Source organism: Gossypium arboreum, chromosome 3, assembly GCF_025698485.1.
Source record: "Gossypium arboreum isolate Shixiya-1 chromosome 3, ASM2569848v2, whole genome shotgun sequence".
Classification (NCBI taxonomy): domain Eukaryota; kingdom Viridiplantae; phylum Streptophyta; class Magnoliopsida; order Malvales; family Malvaceae; genus Gossypium; species Gossypium arboreum.
In genome coordinates this window covers 138,772,514-138,786,733 of record NC_069072.1, presented here as the reverse complement: position 1 = coordinate 138,786,733, position 14,220 = coordinate 138,772,514, and the positions used below count along the sequence as shown (strand labels likewise).

General features: G+C 31.9%; 1 pseudogene; it reads right to left on the bottom strand.

Moving 5' to 3' along the window:
- Positions 1 to 488: 488 nt before the first annotated feature.
- LOC108475430 (2-alkenal reductase (NADP(+)-dependent)-like) lies at positions 489 to 9,011 on the bottom strand (annotated as a pseudogene).
- Positions 9,012 to 14,220: the final 5,209 nt, after the last annotated feature.

The window sequence follows — 14,220 nt, the reverse complement described above, 5'->3', positions numbered from 1 at the left end:
GCAGAATCTAACCTAACCGTTCTAATTAAAATGCGGATTTGAATTTTTTAAAAATATCCCTTGAAAAAAGAAGATAAAAATTCCATGTTGATGGAAGAATTTGAATTTTGAAAATCCTCACCAATATTTTAATAAGAATGGTTATATATTTTCAACCATTAGATTTACTAATGACATTATAAATATAGATGATTACATTATGATAATTAAAAATATGAAAACTAAATCTCATATTTGATTATAAGAGAGGGACTAAAATCAAAATTTTACCTTTAAAATTTCTATTTTAGTTTGATTACGTATTATGTCTTTATTGTGAGGTTGAAAAGTTAGAAGGGATATTTAAGTCCAATAAATTTCGACCAAACAATCTTTCCTTTTCAAAAAACTTCATGCCTACACGTAAGTAACCTAATAAAATTTGAGTTTTGACCCCCGAACATGAATTACAAAATGGATATGGAAGAGACAAACAAGAAAACCTAATATAAATTCATATTTTGGATCAATTTATTGATAATGCGTTTAAATATAGTTCATCGTGTCAAATTATATATTGTCAATGTATCGAATATAAACTTTTATTAAAATCATTGCGGGGCAATTGCAATCACTTGTTTGCCCACATTGCGGCCACTAAAGAGACCGATTAAAGCGGCAGGAACCATTCTCCAAACCTTCAACAATATCTTCCACATACTTGACCTTCCCTTCTCTAATGTAAGGCAATATAAAGTCCAAGAACTTCGAATATTGTGGATAGTAATCGAATACCGCGAATCCTTCAATTCGGACCCTCTTGTAAACAATCGACATTAGATTGTGTACCTCTTCAGGTTGATCACAGTTGTATTGTGAGATCATTCCACAGACAGCGATGCGACCATGGACTCTCATGTTGAGAATCACAGCATCCAACATTTTACCCCCGACGTTCTCGAAGTAGATGTCGATGCCTTCGGGAAAATACCTGAATTCAAAAAGTTGATTCAATCAACTTGAACTCATATAAAATTTGATTCTATTGGATCAAAAAGAAAGTTGATAATTCAAACATGTCCTACTAAACAACTTGAATCCGAAATATCCAAACATTAACTTGACCTGTAACACCCCCACGCCCGAGACCGTCGCTGGAGTCAAGCACGAGGCATTACTAAACTTATTTGAGCACTTAAACAAATTCGGACAAGCTGTCCAACTGCATCACAGTTACTTAAAAATTCATATCTCGAGTTCCGAAACTCGAAATCCAATTCCGTAAATTTTTACTTAAACTAGACTCATATATCTATCTACTAATTTTTTTCTAGATTTTTTGGTCAGGCCAATTAGTACAGTTTATTAGTTAAAGTCTCCCCTGTTTCAGGGTTCAACTGCTCTGACCTCTGTGTATTACAAATCATATATCTCCCTTTACAGAGTTTCAATAACTATGCCGTTTATTTCTCCTGAAACTAGACTCAATAAGGATTTTAAGAATATAAAATACACCACCTAACTATTTTGGTACAATTTATGGTGAATTTATAAAGTCAGAACAGGGGATCCAGAAATCACTCTGGTCCTGTTTCACAAAAATTCAAATATCTCATAAAATATAATTCATATACCTGTTTTGTTCAATCCATATGAAAATAGACTCATTAAGATTAAATTTCATAACTTACTCATTTTTTAATTCCATTTCTACCATTTTTAGTGATTTTTCAAATTTACATTACTGCTGCTGTCAGATTCTGTTTTATGGCAGATTTCACTTTATTAAGGATTTTCATGGACTAAATAGCATTTTAAACATACATAACATCAAATATGACTTAGATTGGCCATTCCAATGCCTAATCATTTACAAACCCTTTTCTTTCCAAACCATAGCCATATCATAAGATCATTTACATAAAGTGAGTATTTTGCCATACATACCACATTCAAAACACACAAGCCATTTTACCAATTTAGGCCTTCGGATAGTGTGAACGAGTCTTCGACCTATCCCAATTCTCAAGTCGGCTTGTTAAAACTACAATGAACGAAAAGGAGGAGTAAGCATAAATGCTTAGTAAGTTCATATGCAAATAACAAGTAACATAACCATACAATTATACCAAACAATCTTAGCATGGTATCACCAAAACATATATCACATTTTAAACATCATTCATCATCTTACCACCTTATCGTTGTTGTATCTATTTTCAACCCGAGGGTTAAGTACATACCTGTCCAAAGTGTCCATTTCACAATACTTACCAATACGTCACTTGCATCTTAAGTGTTCTTCCATTTCACTAGAAATTTTACCCGTTGAACACATCGGAATATAACTCGAATACATGGATAATTTGCACATAAGTGCCATATTTGTAGCCAAGCTACCATGTAACCCGCCCATAAGTGAACTCGGACTCAACTCAACGAGCTCGGGCGTTCGCATCCATAAGTGAACTCGGACTCAACTCAATGAGTTCGGATGCCTAGTTACATCTCACGAACTCGGACTCAACTCAACGAGTTCGGACATTCCACATCCATAAGTGAACTCGGACTCAATTCAACGAGTTCGGATGTTCAACCATCCTAGTGACATGTCACTTGTATCCTAATCTATTCCTAATGTTCAAACGGGATTTTCCTCGAACACGTCTCTTTGCCATATTCCATAAAATACCGAAACCAATACTCAGTAGCACTTTATATTTAACAAATAATACACTTAATTTGCATTTTATTCGAAAATAACCACAAAGCACATATTTCATGATAAAAATCAGCATATCATATATTTAACATCAATAACTTAAAAATAACAATTATGCTACCTTATTTACACATGAACTTACCTCGGTACAAAATTTTTAACAATCGAGCCTATTCCTCGTAAACTTTGTTTTTCCCCCGATCACGACTTGAATCTCGTTTCTCTTGATCTATAATACCAAATTAATCTTATTTAATACATACATTCATTAAAACAGTCCTTAATACGAACTTTGGCAAAATTACCATTTTGCCCCTAAACTTTGCATAATTACACTTTTGCCCCTAGGCTCGGAATTAAACTTCATCCCTTATTATTATGTTTTATGACATTCTGATCATTTTTCCCTTCTATGGCAACATCATATTCTCACTCTAACATGTATTTATGATTAATAAATATTTTTACCGATTAAGCCTTTTTACTCGTTTTTACTCAAAACCGAGTAGCACAAGTTGTCTAACAAAATTTAAAACCTTATATTCTGTCATAAAACACCAAAATACACAAATTTCACCTATGGGTATTTTTCCAAATATGAACCATAGGTTGAATTATTGTTAACATAAGCTAAATCGAGCTACCGGATTTCAAAAACATAAAATCATTAAAAACGGGCTTGAAATCACTTACTATGAAGTTTGAAAGTTGAAGAAACCCCAGCTATGGAGGAGAGCAAAAATCGGCAGAACAATATGGAGAAGATGATCATTTTGGGTTATTTTTCCTATTTTTATTTCATTTAATATCCAAATGACCTAAATGCCCTTACTACTAAACTTTCCAAAAATTCCTTCCATGTCCTAATTTTGTCCATGAACTTAAAATTGGTCAAATTACCATTTAAGACCTCCTAATTAATATTTCAAAGCAATTTCATACTAAAAACTTCTAGAATGCAAGTTTTGCAATTTATTCGATTTAGTCCCTAATCTCAACTTAAGCACTTTATGCATAGAATTTCATCACGAAATTTTCACACAATCATGCAGTCATATCATAAACCTTAAAATAATTTTAAAATAATTATTTTTATCTTGAATTTGTGGTCACGAAACCACTATTCCAATTAGGCCTTAATTCGGGATTTTACATGACCTAAATCGAAATAGTCTAAAATGTGTAAACCTAAATTGACGTGATCCAAACTATCCAATTGATAAAGTTTCTATAGAAGTGATTTTTTTTGTTAGTTTAATGAATTGAGATAATCAATCACCCAATCTAACATCGTTTGAGAGTTTTTGTATTTGAATCTTGTCAATCATTTTTCCTTTTTATATGTATTCATGTAATTTTTCATTGTCCATCGAACTTTTTTTTCACAAACTACATCCAAAGGGAATTGCCTAAAAAAGCCTACCACTGCACTCTTGAAGGTTCAAACCCAGGTGGGATCTAGGATGAACAATCATTAGTCACCAAGCCAATCATAGGAGTTTAAATGTACCTCAGCTATGGATCAAATTTTAAATCTATTCATATTGAAACAATATTTTGAGAATCCCATTAGAACGTTTTGGAGTTTAGAGGTCAATTCAAAATTGAATCTAGAGGGTGTCCAATGCAATTAACACTAAAACAGTTGGATCATTTCCTATTAACTCAAACACATATGGGATAAATAATCACTACACATATATACTGACCTTTTCAAAGCTGCATTCAAATCAGGCTCTTCCTTGTAGTTGAAAGCATCATCAAACCCAAATTTATTCTTCAATAATTCAACCTTGTTTTTTTCAAAACAAATGAAAATTAGTTTTTTAAATATACAAAATATAATGATATATAAAATAGATAGGGCATATGATAGCATGGAAATTTTGCATATATGGATATTTTCTTTAATTGACACATAAACAAGCATTTTAAAAAGTAAAAATAGTTGATTGATTTTATGCTCGATTGGTATGGGCATTATTATCAATGTAGGAGGATGTGGGTTCAAGTGCAGTAAAGCCCATTATCCTTTTGTTTAAGGCTAGGAATTGTGATGCTATACTCATATGGAAGAACCCATTTATAAAAAAAGATCAATTTGTGGGTGAGTATTTGGTATATTGTAATTTTTTTTATCCTACAAACAGTCTTAAAAAATTGACATGTCTCTTTTTTGTAAATATCTATTTCTTTAATATTTTACTAGAGCTCTATAGAATACTTGTAAACCCTTAATCTATAATAAAAAAATAATATTATCCAAAGAATAAAATTAAATATACTATAAAAAAATTATTAAATTTCTTTTTATGAATTACAATAACAGGGTAAAACCCGAACAATCAATGCAACTAATGTGACTCAAAACCCAAACCACATCTAGGACGATGAATACCCTAGATCATCATGCCATCATGTTTTTAAAAGAGTTATTACCCATATTTATCATCCACATACTTATATATATAATTGGTTAAAATATGCTTCAAGTCCCTACATTTTTTATATTTAAAATTTAGTCCTTTATTATTATTTTAAAAAAAAATTAATTCAGTCAACTCTTTAAATTTAAAATCTCAAGTCCAAATTCTCTTAAATTCATTGATGCAATATTTTTTAAATTAAAAGGAATTTATAACCTTGTCTCGAGTCCCAGCACTGCCAACAACATAGCAACCCATTAGCTTTGCAAATTGGCCAACAAGCTGTCCGACAGCACCAGATGCAGCTGACACAAACACATATTCCCCTTTCTTTGGTGCACAAACCTCGTAGAATCCTCCATATGCAGTCAAACCAGGCATCCCTGTTAAAATTTGAGATTTACTCATTATATTTTAATTTGATATAATTTGATCTTTCTATTATTATAATTTTATCAATTAATCATTTTGTAAAAATAGAAATTTACTAATAGTTAAATAGTTAGATGACTATTTTGTAACTTTTCATAGTTGGAAAACTAAAAAAGAAGTTTACTAATAGTTGGATGACTATTAGTGTAGTTTACCCATAAAAATAAGAGATGATGAATTATGCCCAAAGGGACTAAGTCCAAAAATTATAATATAAAAAGAAAAAGGAAACGAAACCATAATTTCAAGAAATTACCAAGAATTCCAGTATAGTAGGAAAGGGGTATATCAGTATGATGGATTTTAAAGAGCCCTTCACTTGATTTCAGCAATGAATACTCTTCCCATCCTGTTATGCCCCAAACCAAATCTCCTTCCATGAATTCTGGGTTTCTTGAATCAATAACTTTACCCACTCCAAACCCAGTTATTGGCTGCAAATAATTACCCATTAATCAAAAAAATAAAAATAAAAAAGTAAAATTCTGTCATTAATCCATCAACCATACATAAATTATGAATTTAGTTTTTTATTCTAATTTTAGAAGGGTCTAAAGAGCAATTTTCCATTTTTAGAGGCAAGGCCTCTAGCTACCGGCCTTGTTACAAATACTCAAAAGGGTAAATTACATCTAAGGTAATTAAATTATTGGTAAGTTTTTGCTTTAGTCACTCATTTTTAAAAAGTTATGAAATGGTCACTAAACTACTCAAAAACTTTCATTCAAGTCACTGCTAATATACGGCCTTATCTGTTCGCACACTATTTTATAATTTTTTAAAGTTACGTACTACTGGAATAATATAAAAGAACAAAGACTGAATCTGTAACTTACAGCGCCCGGAGTGTATGGACCGAAGATTTCTGAACTTCGATTCGTCATCAAAAGTCGCATATAAAGATCACATGATAAGTAAAGATTCTTCACGAGAATGTCTTTGGAATCACTGGCAACCTTCAATTTTAGATTCTCGTCGACAGTGACCACCATGTCTGATTCTTTTGGAAACCCGGAAACATAATCCTTGAATATCACCTTTTTGTTGCCCACCACTGCATTTTTCTCACTACCATCCGCAATTGTTGTTTTGCTTGGTGTTTTGGGTTTTTTTTTTTCTCTATGGTGAATATCACGTTCTGAAATAAGCTGAGCTTCTCGTCTGTTATAGAGTAGGTCTTAAAGTGGTCAAATTATGGTTTTGATCCTTCTATTATTTTCAAATTTGAAAAATAGTCTATATATTTTAATTTTGTATAACTTAATCTTTTTAATCTTTTTTGTTAGTTAAAATAGTTAACTATTCTGTCAAATTTTATACTTTTGGTCTCTGCATCTGTTTGAATTTTGGAATTTCAATCTTGATCAAGATGGTATTTGCTAAATTATGATATTTTCTAAAGCTTACGTGGCAAATATATTATCAAATATGTAATGCCATGTCAGTTTGTTGTTTGCACAAAATAAAAAAAAATATTGTTATTTTTAATCCTTCAAGCAGAATTTAACCTAACTGGTTCTAATTAAAATGCGGATTTGATTTTTTCTTAAAAATATTCCTCGAAAAAAATCATGTTGAAGAATGAATTGAATAAATATTTTTTAGAAAAACCAACATCAATATTTTAATAAAAATGGTTAAGTATTAGATTAACTAATGACATTATAAATATATATGACTACATTATGATAAATTAAAACATGAAAGCTAAATCTCATATTTGATTATAAGATAGGGACTAAAATCAAAATTTTACCTTTTAATTTTACTGTTTGTATTGCGAGGCTGAAAACTTGAAAAGGATATTTAAATTTGGACCGTAGAATTTCTTTTTCAAGAAACTTCATTTAAAATCAATATAGGGCTCCAATGCCTCCACGTAAGCAACCAACGTGATAATCGTTTGGGTAAATTATTATGTTGTTGTTTGGAAATTATTGCTCTGAACAATTAAGTAAACGAGGATTAAGAAAATCGAGTCTTACTAGATGTTAATGTCTATTTTCATAATTTTTTTAAGATAGATTCAGTCTCTTTTATAGTATTTAGAGAAACGTTGGTCAACTGTCTCTTAAGATACAACAATAAGATTATCAAAAAGCAGTAGCATCTTTGCAGTGATCAATTAACAAACCTTGCTTTCTTTTATCACCAAAACATTTAAAAATTTGGAGAGAAAAAGAAAGAATTTTGAGAGTGAAATAAATTCGTTGTGTCTTTAATGAATTCTAAAGATATAAATCTACATTAAATGAGCCTTTAAATCAATTTGATTGGAATCAAATCAAATAGATATATTTATTCTTTTAAAACAGATTCTATATAATATTTGTTGAGAAAAAAATAAATTATATATATATTGGACTAAAATATCTACAGGCCCAAATATTTCGTATTGTGAAGTACACACCCAACCTCATTGAATTTGGATTCGTACCCCCACTCTGCACAAGGGAGAGCACTAAGTTGATTTACATATATATACAAGCTCCACATTTGATTTCCAATCAATGTGAGACGAATGTTTTTCATTTTCCTCAACATAATTTACAAATAGTTTACTTTGAACATAAATTTTTCATTCACCACTCAAGCATTTTGAGCATATAATATATTGTTGTAAATGTATCATGGAGTAGAATATAAAATCATAATTTTATGATTCAACTCTTCACTTTTACCAATCGAGAATTTACCTTAAAGTTTCTAAAAATTATATTTTTTTCCAACGTACACTTCAGCGAACGAAATCGGAGCAAAGTGGATGCAAAGTTGTTACCCAAATTAGATTAACAGTACACCATCGGATCGGAGATTGTTGCAGATGTTTTATATCGTAGGATTTTACCGTATGTGGTTGCAGTGCAAAGGAATCAATGGAGTTTTTGGTTAACGGAGGTTACCATATTTTAAACATTTGACAGTCCTTTAAAATAAGTCAAATCCTAGGATGTTATGTTAAAAACATTTTCCCAGGTTTTTATTTTTATTTTATGGCATCATCATCACCTACCCCTAGGAGATCAATGTTGTTGCTTATTTTCAGATTGCAAATCACAGTTTCAATACAATTCGTTGATTATTATTGAATCCAAACTAATTAATTCTGTCCATTTTATAATGTATGATCTTATCTGCTCGCACCGCTAAGTGACTTAAATAAAAACTTTTGAATAATTCAATGATCATTTTATAACTTTTTAAAGTTGAATGACCAAACGGTAATAATTAACAAATTTACATGCTATTAGAATAAAATAAAAGAATAAAGACTAAATCTGTAACTCATAGAGCCTGGAGTGTATGGACCGAGGATTTCTGAACTTCGGTTTGTCATCAAAAGTCGTATATAAGAATCACATGATAAGTAAAGATTCTTCACGAGAATGTCTTTGGAATCACCGGCGACATTCAGTTTTAGATTCTCGTCGACGGTGAGCACCATCCGCCATTGTTGTTTTGCTTGGTGCTTTTTTTTTTTTTTCTCTATGGTGAAGATCAAGTACTGAAATAAGCTGAGCTTTCTTCTATTATCAAGTAGGTCTAAAATTGGCCAAATTATGGTTTTGGTCCTTCTATTATTTTCAAATTTGAAAATTAGTCTATGTATTTTAATTTGGTATAATTTAATCTTTGTAATCTTTTTAGTTAGTTGAAATAGTTAACGATTCTGTCAAATTTTATATTATTGGTCTCTGTATTATTTCGCATCTGTTTGAACTTTGAAATTTCAATCCTAATCAAAATAGTATTTGCTAAATTATGATATTTTCTAAAGTATATATAGCAAACATATTATCAAACGTGTAATGGAATATCAATTTATTATTTGCACAAAATAATAAAAAATTATTATTTTAATCGTTCTAGCAGAAGTTAACCTAACTATGCTAATTAAATGAAGATTTGATTTTTCTCAAAAATATCCCTTGAAAAAATCACGTTGAAGGATGAATTGGAATAAATATTTTTAAAAAATCCTCATCAATATTTTAATAAAATGGTTAACTATTACTATTAGATTAACTAATGACCTTATAAATATAGATGACTATATTATGATAAATTAAAATATGAAAAATAAATCTCATATTTGATTATAAGATAGGGACTAAAATAAAAATTTTACCTTTTAAATATCCATTTTAGTTTGATTGCGTATACCGTTTGTATTGTGAGGCTGAAAACTTGAAAAGGATATTTACTCAATAAATTTTGACCGTACAATCTTTTTCTCAAGAAACTCGTTTAAAATCAACATGCAATGCCTACACGTAACCAACCTAATATGATAATCGTTTGGTTAAATTATTATCATTTTTCGATGAATGAGATAATTACAATGCTTCACGAGTAAAACACAGAGCACACGTTAACAAATAAATTTTATAAATAAATATTTATATCTATGTAAAAAATAATAGATCTAAACAAAATAAATTAAATAAATATTTATATCTATTTAAAACATCAAATTTGGAAAAACAATTAAGAGAATTGAGTTTTATTAAATTTTGAGGTCTATTTTCACAGTTTTCTTAAAGAATTGTTTGTCGTCTATCTCTCAGGATATAACAATAAAATGACCGCGACAATAGTACCTCTACAATGATTAACGAACAAACTTTGTCTTCTTCTATTACTGGAACGTTTGAAAATTTGGAGATGAAAATGAATATGAAAAGTCTCTTGATATATCTTTGAACTCCATCACTAATGTTCTAGAGAGGAATGATGCAGGAGAAGCCACAATAATAGAGCATTTCAAGCATAATCACTACTTAACCTTAAGTGACAAAATCAAGGAGTATGGTGATAAATGTTGTGATGGGTGCATGTTTCTAATCTCGGCTTCATTCTACTATTGCTTTCAGTGTCAATTCTTTCTTCATAAAGATGAAGCCTGTTTGGCATTATGGATGCCAATTAGAAGCCCTTGTCTTGACTTCAGACAACATTTTCAAATGTGAAATTTGTTGTTTCCTTTCTAATGGCTTTGCCTACAAATGTAACAAATGTGGAGGGTATGTTTGCCTTCGTTGTGCGACACTTCGGCCTGATGCTCTAACATGTCCAGGACATGAACATCCCCTTCTTTTCTATTATGATTTTAACGGGCAGTGTTGTGCTTGTGGTGAGGATATAAAAGTGGCATTCAACTGCAAGGATTGCAATTATTCTATAGATCCTTACTGTATGCTACTACCAACTAGAGCCAGACACAAATGCGATGAGCATTTCTTGCACTCAGTTATCACGAGATATATGATTATTCATAACATCATTACTGTAACATTTGTGAGCGAAAAAGAGATCTGAAGAGCTGGTTTTATCATTGTAAAATTTGCGACACATCTGCCCATGTGAAATATGTTCTCGGTGAATCTACAAAGAAGAGGATCATCCACGCCCTCTCATATTTGTGAAGAAGATAAATTACTACCCTGAATGCACTAAATGTGGAGAACCCTGTGAAGAGCTCGCTCTTGAATGTGTAGAACCAGAGTGAAACTAACTCGTTCACTGGAAATGTATGAAACCATATGGCTCTGAATATGGATACTTGATAGGTAAAGACTTTCAGTTGTAAGTTGAAATAATGTAATTTAGCCAATTGATTGGGTTGAAACTTGTGTGGTTTGGGTTGAAACTGTAATTGAATCAAATTGACTTTAATATGTAACAGTTTTTTGGTGAAACAAAAACAAAACAACTTTAGCAACAGTTACAATATCTAAAAAAAAAAACCATTAGCTTTATCACCATCAATGGCTTCTAATAATTTCATAAGAGCTGTAGTCAACTCATTAACTCCCATCATATCAGTAGAGCCCATTTTAGCAATCTTGTCAGCAACACAATTAGCTTTGCTTGGAATGTGTTTAACCACTCAAAACTTTTTATGTTGTAGCAACTTTTAGATTTGACTAACCAGTGCAGAGATTGAGCTAGCTGAAGAGGTTTTTTTTTATTGCCTGGACCACCTTGAGATTATTTATATGAGTTAAAATTCTCTCCAACTCTATTTTTTAATAGGGTAAGACCATTCAAAATATCCCATAACTCGGCATCAAAGACAAACTATTTTTCCAAGAAGTGGTTAAACCCCACAATCCATTCCCCAAGGTGGTTTCTCACTACTCCTCTAGTGAACGCATATCCTTAGCAGGGGCGTAGTCAAGGGGCCTGACAGGGATTCCCTAAAATATAAAATTTTTTATTTAGGTCTTTTAAATTTTTTAAAATTTTAAATTAATAAAGATAAAATTATATTTTGGTCCCCTAAAAATGATAAAAATTTGATTTAACTCTTTAAAAATTATACAAATATAGGCTATTTAAATAGTGAAATTATATTTTTACTATCGTAAAAAATTAAATTTAATTTTGGCCCTTCTAAAAAAAATTATACCTTCATCCCTTGGCCTTGGTGAACACTTCCATTCCTCAAACTCGGAAGTATCATTGAAGCACATGATATTCATGAGCACCCTGTTGTTAAAGAAGATATATTACTATCCAAACTGCAGTAAGTGTGGTGAGCCCTGTTTAGATTTGGCTGTCGAATGTACTAGATGCAACTTCATTGTCCATGATAACAAGCTCACTTCTTCAGATTGGGAGGACTAAGGTGGCGTTGTGGTGACTATACTCCAGAACCACCACTTTTCTTTGGCGGGGAACACAGAGTAATGTTGATTGTATTTATTATCCAAACTAGGTTTCCTATTTGAAGTTGAAATGTAAGGGAAGCATGTTTTAAGTTGGAAAGGAAATTCCAATCTTAGAATCGGTTATGTGCTTTATTAATTATGCATGAGAATTCAAATTAAATTAAATAAACATGCAAACATAAAAATGTTATTTAGAAATATTGGGCCGTGGGTTTTGGTAGCCCACTTGTTTATGTGTGCCCTGCTCTTTATGTTTTGGGGGCAGCAAACTATAAGCGACGCTCTGCCACTTCCTCAATCAGTATCTGTCTTCACTTGTATTATTGTTTTCTCATTGACACTTTGCTCCCAAAATCAAGCTTTTCCTTTATTTATATTGCTTGGGGAAGCAAAAATGGAGAGGTCTAACAATTATGGCCACCAACATCCCCTGCTTCTTATCTTGAATCAAGACCAGCTGATCCACAATCAAAGTGGTGTAACTCATTGCTCCAGGTGCAGGAAGAAGGTGTCTGCTCCATGTTTTTGCTGTGCGGAGCACTGTGAGTTTTATCTTCACAAGGTATGTGCCGAGGCACCTTTAGAGCTTAATCATCCTTTTCATCCTCATCATCCTCTTCTTCTTCTGCAAAATGCACCTTATGTTAACATTAATGGAAGACAATTAATAATGGTTGCCATTAACATTAATGGGAGACAATAAAAAATGACAACCACCAACTTTGGAAAAGTGGCATGGGATAATTTTTTTTGGTCCTTGAGATAATGGGCTATTTATAGTTTGGTCCTTGAACCTCAACTATAAATAGGCCTTCTCATTTCTCATTTCATCATCCCAACCAATCTTTCTCTCTTAGTTTTCTCTTCTCCCATTTGAGAATTCTTAAGGAATTCTATTTGTTTGTAATATTTTGAAGATAGTAAAGTTATCATCTGGTGTTAGTGCCCGAGGACGTAGGTATAATTTACCGAACCTCGTTAAAACTCTTGTGTTCTTTTTGTCCTATTTTTCTTTCAATATTTGAGGGTATAATAGTAGTATTTAATTGTGCTATTAAATTACGTTAGAAGGAATATTCTGACTAAGGAAAGACTTTGTATTTAAGAGATCCTTGTGATCCACCTCTTCCCAGGAATTGAACTTTGTGTGATTTTTAGTACAATAATTTACACTTCCAACCCTATTAGAACAACAAGTGGTATCAAGAGTCAAGCTTAATCGTAGTATGCTCTGTGGTTGTAGTTTAAACGATCTTCCACATCGAAAAGATTTCTTAGGTATATTGAAAGATTATGGAGAAAACGGTCGGTGTAGGAGCTTCAACATCGTCCATGTGGACAAGACCGACAATTGCAAATGCAAGATTGGCGTGGAGATCTTTGATGGCACGGGCCATTTTGGTATGTGGCAAAGTGAGGTTCTAGATGCCCTTTTCAAGAGGTCTAGACATTGCCATTGATGAAGAGAAACCAGATGATGTACGGAGAAAGATTGGAAGGCGATCAATCGGTTGGCATGTGGCACAATTCGATCATGCCTTTCTCGAGAGCAGAGGTATGCTTTTTCAAAGGAAACTTCGCAAATAAGTTGTGGGTGGCACTTGAAGAAAATTTTTGAAGAAAACAGTCAAAATAAGCTCCACTTGAAGAAAAGACATTTCGCTTCACATACATCCCAAGTACCACAATGAATGATCACATCACCAAATTTAATTAGTTAGTCACCGATTTCTTTGAATATGGATGAGACATTCAAAGATGAAGATTTGGCTTTGATCTTTGTTGGGGTCACTTCGAGGAGTTTGAGTTCCTAGAAACTACTCTACTTCATGGCAGGAGTGATATATCTCGAGCGAAGTCATGCGGCCTTATACGATTATGAGCAGAGAAAGAAGGACAAAAGAAAAACTCAATCGAGATCTGAAGCTTTAGTAGTCCGAGGTCGTTCATACACTCGGAAGAAAACTCAAAAGGGAGATCAAAGTTA